Source organism: Fundulus heteroclitus, chromosome 1 (assembly GCF_011125445.2).
Source record: "Fundulus heteroclitus isolate FHET01 chromosome 1, MU-UCD_Fhet_4.1, whole genome shotgun sequence".
NCBI lineage: Eukaryota > Metazoa > Chordata > Actinopteri > Cyprinodontiformes > Fundulidae > Fundulus > Fundulus heteroclitus.
Window position 1 is genome coordinate 1,600,880 of NC_046361.1, and position 13,017 is coordinate 1,613,896.

The following is a 13,017-nucleotide window of genomic DNA, read 5'->3' on the forward strand; positions in this document are numbered from 1 at the left end:
GTCTTCCATGCTCCTTATATATTAAGATTTACTGCACATTTAAACATTAACAACTCACTGTTGTTAGGGAAATAATTAGTTGTCTGAGAGGATGTAGGTAAGGAGAAGCTGTTATCTACACTTCAGATATATGATGTAAGAAATATGTTTGAAATGTTAAAATAAATTACATAAAATGGGCTAAAGAGAGTAACTACAGCCCAGTTGTACATTTGTTGAAATTTTAATTTAATATTTGAAATGCTGTCAGTGTCAGTGACACTTCTACTTCCAGGGCAAAGTAAATAAAATAAATTTATTTGCAGTCCCTTGAATGTATAATTTTGCTGTTTTATGATGCAGACAGAGTATCTTTGATAAAAAAAAGAATGAGGGTGGGGTTTATCTCTCCACATTTCTATATCTTCAAAAGAAAATACAGGATAAATTTAGACAACAGACATATTTTGAATATATTTGGTTTAATAGGCCTGCATTAACTGTTTGTCTCTGTTGCTGGTAAGTTCAAATGCAAACTTTATTAAAGTGGGAAAAAATCATTCCTCAGATCCAGTGATGCTTTAAAGATAAACAAATAGCGATAGTGTGTGTCATGCTTATAAAATTTGTATAAATGTAGCAAATAATGCTGCCTTCTCTCTTTAGACAGGCAAAGTGCGTCCTAATGCTCAAATCAAGCATAAAAAAATAGGAGCATGCATATTGCGTAGGACCAATGAAGCTTTGGACCAATAGTGTCCTTACCAAAGTTCAAATCAAACCTACGCCCTTGATTTCATGTTACATTCTTTATAGTATGGGTTGGTACATTTTAGCCGGTTGTATAGCAAGGTATGTTTCTGTATCGTGTTTTAAATCCGTGCCCCATGTGCCCATTTTTAACTTTGAGCACCTGCCCCTCCAACGGTCTCTGCACGGCCCTGCGTGTGGAGGAGGCCACTGAGCGCCTGACTGCAAAAACTTGGGAGTTGCGCAATCTAACCTGACACCCTCTCAAAGCTGCCATCTTCCTCATCTGACATTAGATTAATAGTAACCCCTTTCCAGGATGCCACTTCTCTGCTGCCAGTACACCCTGCCTCGCCTCCAGCAGCTGGTAACACAAACAGAAAAGACCATCATTACCCATACATCCGAGAACAAAGAATCAGTATCTTTATAAACCCATAACAAACAAATAATAAAACCATAATAAAGACAGAAATTAAAAAGCACCCTTCAAAGATTCCCTTAGAAAAATTAAGACAGTCAAAAGAAAGAATATAAAAAAAACACCCTTTGAGAAACATTGGAAGAAAATCTCTGAGAAGAAAAGTTAGAAGTACATAAAGATATATGTAATGCCATGGGAAAGCAGGAACAAGACAGCAAAAGACAAACGGAGAAAACCGAAAAACCTTCAACTTTGATAAAATAGTGATTTCTGTTTTGTTCAAAAGATCCTTATATAGTATAAGTTTTGATGTTGAGTACTACTGTTTGTATTCCGTGATTTCTGTTGAGTGTTATTTTTGACCATTAAGGCATATCGTAGTTTGGGCAGCGATGACATCATCACATTTCCATAACCAACATTGTGTATGTGTGGTGGGGAAGATCGGCACCTGAGCCACTGTGCTAACACAGGGGAGAGACTTGCAAGATATGTGTGTTCTCCTTAGAAGTGTACGTCATCGATGAGTAAGTTGCGATATTTCAGTGTTTACTGCAGCTAAATGAGTGATTTGAAGTTGATTTGTTTGCTATTATTTCACCTGTTGCTATGTCTGAGCTATCTACTATATGTGTGCATTGTAGAGCGTTGTGCTGAACATACATATCTATTTGACGGGCACAGAGGCATGGTTATTAGTTAACTTGTCTTAGTTTTGCTTATTAATAGTGATTTAGAGGTTGACTTCAGACTTCAGAAGTGGTGCACATCCTAAACGTCAGATTCGTCTCCCACAACGTTATGAAGACTATGAGCACTATTTCAATGGTCTCAACTCCTACCAACACAGAGTGAAGAGAGGAATGAGTCAGTATGATACCTGGCATGAGCTTCATGGGGCGGCAAAAGACAGTTGTCTCACCGCTGAGGACTACCGTCAAGCAGAGATATTTCTCATTAAGAGGGCTCAACAAGAGAGTATCCTGGATGAATTTCACCTTCTGACGGCAGGGAAACCAGTTGATGCAATGTCCATGAGAAGCTTCTAGGGAGATGAAACGAAGACGATGTCTAGCCAATGTGCTGAGGCCGCTTCTTCTTCTTATTATTATTATTATCATCATATTTTCTCTTATGAGGTTTATTGGCTTTTGGCAAAAAAAACTTTAAGATGCGCATAACTGCCACCAACTGGTATGGCTTGTGGTTGATCATGATTTAAGTTCTCAAGTATACAAAGTAGAATAAGAATGAATTTGTAAGAGGTCTACTTGTCAATGCAGGCAACTGTCCCTGTGGGTCTACGCTTTTTCAGGAGGTGTGAAGGCTGTTTGTCAAGACTTGATGGATAGGAAACTTTCTGACCAATCTGTCTGAAGGATTTGATTGAATCGACTTTGTAAAGGCAAGGCACATTTATTTATAAAAAAATTTGTAAATTCTTAATATAACATGTGTTGTGAATTAGCGCTAGATAAATAAAATTGAACAACCAAAGCCATTTTAAATTATACTTTAAGTACTTTCCACACAAGGAATAAGAAAGTATTTGCATAACTACATTGCTGAGCTATGGCACATTTTCACAATCTCTACATGAGAAATGTAAAATGATAGTTAATAATCACAATGTAACCTTATCTAAGAATTTCTATGTCCAGGTCCATCAAAGTTCACCAGGTGTTTGTTATGGCAACTAGATACCAAAGAATCCGAAAACATTGGTCTAATCCCAAGGAAACAGACATTTATGACTGCCTAGTCTTTATTAATTCACTATTTATTAGTGAATTTATTTTCACTTTGACAAGTGTTCTGTTTGTCCTTGTGACAGAAAACACTTTTCAACAACCATACCCCTGCTTAACGTAACATGTTTCAGATGGACACTCATCGTCGTTGTTGGTGTCCATCCTATTATCTATTATCTATGATCAATCGAGCTATCACTGCAGAGACAGCAATAGAAAGGACCTTGCCTGGAGGATTAGCGAGGAAGTTGGGATCTCAGTTAGGCTATCCTCAAGGGGGTTTGAGGAGGAGACAGAGAGAGCCATACCTAGCGATAACAGAGACAGTGCAGGTAGGGGGGCTTACTGCCCGATCGGATAGTCTGAGCGTAGTGGCTCAGAGACGGGCCACCCCGTTAATTTCAATGATCCCGCGTTATGGCCAACAAAACTGACTGATTCTGATTGAGTGAATGTTGTGCGTTTAACTGCAAAAAGGAAGTCTTTCTCAGACATGGCAAATGAACCGCCAGCAGATTCAGAGGGTCTAACCACATTTATGAAGTCAAGTCATCTAAGACTTGTTTGGAGGACAAAAAATATTTCTGTAAACAGCAATTATTGAATAAAACAAAAGGCATAGGAGAATGAAGTATACAGTTAAGTTGAAGTTGTTTTTGGTGTGTGTGTGTGTGTGTGTGTGTGTGTGTGTGTGTGTGTGTGTGTGTGTGTGTGTGTGTGTGTGTGTGTGTGTGTGGCGGCAGGCCCAAAAAGACCCCGGCCCTAGCAAAGCTGTCAGCTGGCCTGCTTGCTTAAATCTCACCAAAGCAAGAGAACAACTCTTTACAAGTTTTGTTCTCAGCTGTTTGAAAAGCCATGAGTTTGTTGAAGAATAGCTGGATGTGTCCAGTCAGATGTATTTATAAACAAAGGCCAGATCTTCTTCCTGTAACCAGTAACCATCTGGTTCTCTAAAGCAGTGTTTCCCAAATTTTTTTAGCCTAGACCCACAATTTGAAAAAGATTAAATATTGTGACCCCATTTGATGAAGCTTCATTTACTGAAAATAGACCAATTGTGATTTTATCGTATACATTTTGTATGTGTTTTGTTGGTTAATTCAATTACAAATAATGTCAATGTTAAATTCAATTTAAAATCATTTCTTGGAAACAGTGTACACATTAAATCTAATTAAACAAAACATTTCAGAAATAAGCAGATAAACAATCAGCTCTTAGTGTTTCTGAGTATTGCCCAAAGCAGAACAATCAAAACAGAACATACATACAATAAAAACATGTTTTAAACAAAGAAAAAAGGATGGCACATAAACATCAATGAAGAAAATAATAAATACTAAAGCAGCATTCAGTCTATTTCGACATTTTTTTTTGTGAGAACTGAGAATCCAGCTTTGCATTTGTATGTAGTTGTGAAAGGAATGAGAAGCAGAACGCTCGTCTTAAGAGAGGATATTCAGATGAGATGCTTATCCAAAATGAGGATAATTGCATGCATCCATGTTGTCTCTTTAGCAATGATTCACTGCTCAGTTGTAACTCAGTTTCTTCTTCAAGAGCTAGTCCTAAGTCCAGTAAAGACTCTGGACTTTTAAAGGCAAAGGGGTTCTGAATTCACCCCTTTCCACTCAACAATTCTCTCTTTGGATAGTAACGATCAAACTATCAATAAGTGCTACAAGGTGTGTTACAATAAGTTCGGCCAGATGTTTTAAGTGTGTGTCAATGGCATTGTTTTATTCAATGTGCTGTAACACAGTTGGAAAGATGTAAAAGCTTAGCTTCGGATCTTTGAGGCTTTCAAGCCACAACGCCAGAGACTTCTGAAAGGTCAAAACATGTTTCCAGTTGTGGAAAAAGTCATTGTACTCTCCTTGCAGTTTTAAGCTCAGCTCATGGAGCAATGAAACCCATTCATCAGTAAACAGCTTAGTAAGTGGGGACTTCCTCTCAAGAATAAACACATGAATTTCATCCCTCATGCGACAAACTCTAGTCAGAACGCTTCCTTTGGGAAGCCAGCGTGCTTCAGTGTGAAACAGCAGGTGTGCAAACTCCGCCCCCATGTCGCTGCACAGCTGAGCTGATCAAAGAGCCGACAATTCAGGGAACTGATCGTAATAAAGTTTACAACGCAAATTACTTCTTGCATTGTGTTATGGAGATCAGATCCCTCTGCATGCCAACAAATATTGATGGATAAAGCAGTGATTCCACACTATGTCCTCTCCAGCTGCCTCTTTAATTTTTTTTACAACTCTGCCGTTTTTGCCCGTTCTGCTTTTACGACAACTTCAGTCCAGACCGCACTTTGTCACCAAAAATTTTTTTAATACAGAAATATCTGCTCACTTGTCGCCCCAGTAGGAATATTCAAGCAACAAAGCCCCCTGAACGCTTTTTCCCCAGACATATCTAGCTTTGTTAACATTTTTTGTTGCTGTCTTTTTAGTCTTACAGTTTTCCTTTTGAATAGATCTTTAGTCTCTGTAGGATGACGCCCACAATTAGTAGCTTGGTCTTTCAAAGTGCCTGTCTTTTTTTTATTAACCAAGCATCCATTTCTTTACCTGGTGATTGAGTTCTAACCTGGTTGATTTGCTCTAAAAAATGGGCGCAGTGACAGTAGGCGAAAAAAACAACATCCCTATTGTGACTTAAGGACAAACTGCATGTAAATGATTCTTGAAAAGAGAAACAAGATTCAATCAGCGACCCATAAAATATCTTTCACGACCCCACTGTGGGTCAGGACCCCAACTTTCGGAATGAGTGCTCCAAAGAACAACCGATGCAATAAGACACTGTAGATGGGGGTTTTTGGGCGAACTCTCAGACAGTTTGATGAGGCTTCGTTCTTTTGAATCAAAGCTGCTCAGTGGTGAACACACCCATGCAGATGTTCAGCAAATTTACAAAGAGCATGCTCAGTGATGCTCTTTTTGGATAAGAATGCCTTTGGCTAATAGGAAACTTAATGAGACTCAAATCAGTCCAATTCAGCTGGTTTATATGGTGCCAGTTCTCAAGCAACGTTATTAATTCATATCCAGAAAAATAGAATAATACTTATACACAGGGTTTCCCCCAGTGTATAAGCCTGGTGAGCCGGCAGAATTCACTCACACCCACCCCCCCCCCCCCCCTGGCCTGGCTAAGCATGCTGTGTTTATTTGAAATACCTTTATGTTTGAGAGCCTAGGCGAAAACCTCCCGGTGTAAATAAGCTAATGCGCTAGCTGTTATTAGCTGCGACCTTCCTTCGAGCTGCATGACACCACGCTGCTCCCACAGCAACAAGCACGTAGTCACAGTGGAACGAAACAAGTCTTTAACAGAAAGACACCCCCAGCCAAAAAAACAGTGTATCCTTAAACACTTTGTAAATCTAACATTTATCCAACAGCTTTAGCTTTAACTCTCCTTTAGCTTTTCTTTTAGCATTCCTAGATGTAACGGTGGTACCTCGGGGTGGCGCTGCAGCCCCACGTTGGAGCGGGTTAAAGCAGAGGCTGCCCATGTTTCCCGGGAGGTGTCAGTTTCTGTGGGAGGCTAGGAAGTTTGCTAGTCCCACGCATGTGAGCGTAGGCCAAGATTGTGGCATGTTTTTAAAGAATGGAGGATATATTGTTTTTTGTTTTTTATTTATTTAACGTGCATACTCATTTTAAATTGTCTGTTTCTTTGTTAGAGGGCCACATGGTTTTAGACCAAGCTTTGTGTTTGGGGAGTTGAGTGTGGGGCTCACGACACGCAGGAATTTTTATTTTAGGGGTTTTCAATTGGTTACTATTAACAGTATATATTGATTGGGTCGTTTGTAATTTTTGTACTTTCTTCTTGTTTACAGTGATGGCCTTTGTTGCTCCTGCTGTCCTTATGTTAGTTTGTGTTTTCAGTTCTTTTCAGGTAGTCCGTCACTATTTAGTGTCCTCGGGCCTGTTGCTCACTTATAAGGGCGGACTAACTGTTTCTTTTCATCTGTTTGTCTGGTTTGTGTTCCCCTTGGTCACTCCCTTACTAATACTGTTAGCCGGCAGAAGACATTGTATTGATCCTGACCGTTTGCAGTGTTCAGAGGTGATTACTTGTAGTGTTTTTTTCCTACCCGATTGCAGTGAAGCCCTATCTTAGTGTGTGGTTTTTGGTTTTGCGGGTTTGTCCGCCGTCCACCTAATTATCAGAGCTCAAATTTCATATGATCAACAGTCAGCTATCAGGGTTTAGAATGAGGGAAGGAACCATGTCAATATAAACAAATAATGTAAACTTCATCACTGACTCTGTTTCATTTATATGTGGACTGCAACATAACTCATTTCTAGTTTTGTGGTGAAAACAGCTCAGTTCAGCTCCTAGATGTTCAGCAGAGCTATTGAGGCTCATCATGTTTGTCTCAGCAGAAGACAAGCTCTTTAGTTTTGGTTCTTCAGCACAAGTATTCAGCTAAAACTTCGGAGAACTGCTCAAATTAACAGAACTGTCTCAGTATGCTAACTAAAACAATCTGCTTCTCTTGGTACCGGTGACGCAGAGTATCAGTCAGTGTGACAGTTAACATACAGTCAGTCAGATTCATGATTTAATAATCCATGTGTCTTCTCATGAGAAGCTGCCTAAATCAGTGTTTGCCTACTATAGGAGAAATGCTGCTTTTCACAATACAGTTGCTGTTTGGATTTTTACGAGTATGCTCTATGAAGCCATCTCATGAATAAAGACTATATTAGCAACATTTTCCTTGCAGAGAATAATCCAGGAAGTGAAAATAACTGGCACAACATTCTTCAGCCGCAGTGAGATTAATTTGGGCATGGGTCATAAAGAAAGGGTCAGTGTTCAGCATGAGTCAAAAAGGATTATAGAAAACTCACGGAATTAACTTAAGTATTATTGGGCGACATCCCCTCCAGCCCCAAAACACACACACACACACACACACACACACACACACACACACACACACACACACACACACACACACACACACACACACAGGCCACTTTAAAAGAACAGGTTAGGACAGTAATCTGACTGAATCCACCCTAAGTGAGCTGCTACTTCAGTAGCAGAACCTGCTGGACATTTCTGAGATCTCAACAACATGTGGGTCCATTCAGTAACACAACCTTCCCACGTTGTTTATGCAGTGGAACATACATACATACACCATGTCATTAGGTGGTGATTAAGTCTGGAATAACTACACGACATTTAAAGGTGGCATCATCATTCCTTTTCACATTTAAACCATTCAGTTGTGGTCTATATAAAGAGCAACTGGTTTGGTCTAAATTTCTCATTATTGTAGCTCAACAGCCCCTATTTTAATTTGCTAAATGGCTCAATCCATGACCTGGTTTAGTAGTTCTGCAGAGATAACTGAACGGATTGAAAAAAATATGTCCCAAACAGAATATAAAAATATCTATAACACAGAGAGTGTTACACACTAGATTAGTAATATCAATAACAAGCTATTTAAAATTAGGTTGTACAGTAAAAGACAATAAAATAATCAGAAAGAGGGAAATGAAATTACACAATTACTGATAATACGGCATTTTCAGGCAGAATACAGTATTTAAGTTAAATAAAAACAACAGCTGATTTACAGAACAATGCGAGAAACACTATGCAATATGCATGATAGTACAAGCAGACACCTCAGAGCAGCTAAAGCTTGAGCAAATGGACTTTTGGCAATGGCAACCACTAGCAAGTTGTGAACACCTATTAAGTCTGTTGTGAGCAGCAGAGATTATAAAGTCTAACCGCAGCTGAGAGGAAGTGCCTGTGGAAGCGCTCCTTAGAGCATCTTAGATGCAGCAGTCTGTCACTGAAAGAGCTCTCCAGCTCTGCAACAGCTCCATTCATGGGGTGGGAGACATTGTCCATCAGTTATGTTATTTTTCCTACAGTCCTTCTGTCTCCCACCATCTACACTGGATCCAGGGAGCATCCCAGGAAAGAGCTGGTCCTCCTAATCAGTTTATCCAGAAGCTTCCTTTTAGCTACAGTTAAGCTACTGCTCCAACAGACCATAGAAGATGGCTGATGCCACCACAGAGTCAAAGAAGGTCTTTAGGAGCACCCCTGCAGTCTAAAAGACCTCGGCCTCCTGCTCTGACCCTTCTTCTATAGAGCATCAGTCCAGTTTATTGTTAAGTGAACACCCAGGTTCTTATAAAAGGTGCGTTCCCAGCAGCCCCAGCCACAGTTTTACATGATACCCTAAGCACAGGTGCAACACGGGAGTGACGCGACGCAAAGTGAGGGAACACATGCGTTTCTGGCCTTCTTGGAGACGACTGTGGTCACTGTGGCTGGTGGGGCACCGATTTTCTGACTTATTTCCAAACAAATACAAGAAGTGCAAGCCGAGCAAACGAGAGCGAGCAGGAAGCAGCAGCATTCGTTTCTGTTGGGAAAGTCAGCACTGCTGTCAACACTGGAGTAAACATTCATGATGGGAGGGCTAGCTAAGGCAGCTATGGATGATGAGGAGCAGAACCACGCAGTGGAAGACAGCCAAAGGAATTACTGAGAAACCTGGGTTACCTGCAGGCAGAAGGGCAGCCTGCTCTGTCTGATCACTGTGCTCCTGAGCTGCTGTAGTTACCTCTGCCAGTATGAAGGTTTACTTCAGTCAGCGCTCAGCCTGACATCAGTACTCATCTCTATCACAGAGTATGCTTACGCTTGACTTTGGAGTTAACTGAATGTACACGACACTACACTGTGTTGTCACATCTGACTGTTTCCTGCCCAAACACAACGTAAAACCCATCCACTAAAAAAGAAAAGAAAAGAAAAAAATAATCCAGCCCAAATCTTAACCCCTCTTGAACTCATGTTAAAGCATAGAACCATACATACAGAACATGCCTCTAGCACACAACTGCACTGAAGTAGAGAAGAAACATCACACATACAGGCTCCACACAAAATGTGCAATCAGGCAAGCAAATAGCCCACACACACACACACACACACACACAATAACAACTATTTTGATATAATTTTCCTTTTAATTCTTTCTAATAACTCACCAAATGTTTTGAAAAGCAGCCTAAATTTTAACAACCTCCCCAAAGCTATTTTTCTAACCCAACATGTTCAAAAGAAACCCAGTTGGCAACACTTTTTTTTTTTTTAAGATTTTGGGATTTTATTGAGATTATTTTTCCTGCAGTACAGTAGGAGTGCTCACAGGGCCACTGTTTACCCTGACGCAAATAAAATGTATGTCAAAAAAGTGTGCACCCCTGAAAACATGGAAAGGCCCCCCCTTTAATTAGTTTCGGACGTACTGTGCGCATACCGTCAGGACTGTTTTTATCCTTTATATTTGGGTGTAGCAATCGCCTACATTTCTCGTGAAAAATTCCCACACTTTCTACCAGAGGCATGAAGCGGAGGGATAGTCACATGGTTGTTAAGCGAGTCGGCACCTAGCGCCGTTTCTTCTCCAGTAGGCACCCATAATGCATTGAGAGCCCTTGACGCCGCATGTCCTCGCCTGTATGGAGCAGCTGAGCACATTCGCTCCGAGTCACACATAAAACAGTTTGGCGAGAAGATTTCTTCTCGCCGAGCAGGTTACTGGGTGACCGCGGTAAATAAATCCAGCTCTGTGTGCCTGGACTCATATTTCCACAAGTATGTAGGAGGGAGCCTTTAGTTGGCTGCACTTGTTTGTTCCAAAAAAGCGATCCCCTCTTTGCTAGTGCTCTTATTTCAATTTGTCAGCGTGTGCACGGTGAGCGCCCCGCAGTGGTCCGTTTGTTTGGTAGCTTCCACTGTTTGCTGGAAATTGTGCAAGTCTGTCGTGTTTTCCGCCCCGTGGAAATGATGAGCCCCAGCAACTAGCTACTTTAGCATTAGCTTAACTTATAGATTACTTAGTCAGTAGCTATGAAACACCAGCTTTTATTTTTTTAAGGGGGAGCGGGGGGGGTTCTCAATTTACTTGCCCACACAAGTAAATTGAGATTCGCCCAGGTCTTAGTCAGTCTATGGGAAACACTGCATAAGCACTAGAAATGCGCAGCCAGCAAGAGGAAACTAGCAAGGAACGAGCGCGCTCACTAGTGTTAGGCGAGTACGTCACAATGGTTGGTGTGCGGGACAACCAATGGATAACATGATCCCCCAGGAAATCGAAACCAAAAGAAGATCGTCCACTATGCCTTTAACCTCCATACAGCACTAGCTGCCTCTGGGGTGAGATGGTCACAAAAAAGGCACGAGATCTCCATGCATACCGTATTCTGGATGTTTAAAGGTTTCTTTTCAACATCAAAAAGCAGAATGTTATCCAAATGAATCTAACCTGTGTGTGTTTTTTATTAAGTTTAAAGTGATCCCACAAGTTCTGATGTTTTCTGGTGCTTCCCCCTCACCATCTCCTATAGCTTAATAACAGCACTTGGCATCAGCGCATCACCAGCATGGGCCATCGTTAGCGGAGCTAAAAGTGCTGACTGGAACAATAGCTAGAAGGAATTTAATGAAACTTTAAGGAACTTTAGAGATGCAGGGATTTTAATCATTGGAGGAATCGTTTCAGCCCTACCATGTCTTTTGGCCAATAACCTGTTTGGAGTCCATCCCTTCAACAACACCTTTATACTGTGGTTTCATCCGTTTAAGGTGATGACATAAGCATGTCCATAATATCATTAGTTGTTTTTTTATTTAATCCTGTTAGGGACAAAAGAGTTTATGATTGAAGTTTGGATTTAAGAGGAGATGAGTAGAATTGTTTAAGTTAGTTAATGTTTTAAAGTACCCATATTCAAAAAGAAAATAAATGAATATGATACCTGAGTACTTGCTAAATACCACAGAGCAAGGTCCATCAAGACCTGGATTTACCAGAGGATTTACCAAGAACTGAAAGAATGTAAGCTGATGGTATTTTTGTTTCACAGTAAAATCTTGCCTGTCCATACTTCTAATGATGTTTTACACAGCTTTAACCTATCACAGGTCACTTAACTGCTCATCATCAAATATTTCATTGTTAAAAGTTGAAAGTCAACATCTATTGTAATTGAGCCTTTTTAAAAAACCTTTTAGGTCACACCTTTTTACAGGTTTCAATGTTGACTAGAAGTGAACACTTAGCATCTGGAACCCAGCACCTGTGGGTGTTTGTGAGAGTGCCCTTGTGTATGTCAAATTTATCAGAAGAAAAATGCTCAATAAAAACAAAGCTTTTAAAAAAACTGCAGCTGTGATGTTTTAACCCACAGATGGCCGTGGTGTCATTCAAAGGTTATTTTAATGAAAGGTTTGTTTCAGCTAACATCTTTAGTTAGGCCCAAAACGATGCCTGACCCTGGCAGGTGTGACGTTGTCTTTTCATTTCACCAACATGTTTCATCCAACAACAGTTATTTGTAACGTTTTGACTGAACTCTATTAGAGAACGTATGGAGAAAGCTACATATTAGGGTGATGATCTATAGTTATACACGTGTGTATATATATATATATATATATATATATATATATATATATATATATATATATATATATATATATATATATATATATATATATATATTTTTTTTTTTTTTTTTTTTTTTTTTTTTTTTTTTACTTATATATGTATATATTTATATTTCTTTGTGTGGAATGTTGTAAATATATATATAAAAATGTTTATATATGGAGCATGTAACAAAAGTAATTTCCCTCTGGGATTATTAAAGTATGTCTGATTCTGATGGCCAGGAGTCCATTCACCCACTGGTTGATGATCAGGGATTATAAACTGATTTTAACATGTTAGTTCAGACTTTTTTTGTTAAAAATGCTGCATTTTCCAATTTGTCTCAGACCTCTTGTGTCAGAACCGAACTTTTTGGTCAAAAGATAAGAACTGATTCTGCCAGAGGTAGGAATGGTTTTGGGTCTAACTGGGTTAAAGTTCTGGAGACCCTGTCCATCAGCCCAGAACAGTTCCAGTTGAACATTCCCCCTGCCCTGCCTTGTGTTAAACTTTTCCACACCGTTGTGACGTCACACTAAGCTGGACCTGACCTTCAGAGTCCACACTAAGCAGCCTTCAAGGCTGAGCCTTGGCATAAGGGCCCTGGG

General features: G+C 40.0%; 1 protein-coding gene across 2 annotated transcripts in view; it reads right to left on the reverse strand.

The window, feature by feature from the left end:
• prkcz (protein kinase C, zeta) overlaps positions 1–13,017 on the reverse strand; it is a 229,631-nt gene that overhangs the window by 216,152 nt on the left and 462 nt on the right. The window lies entirely within an intron of this gene.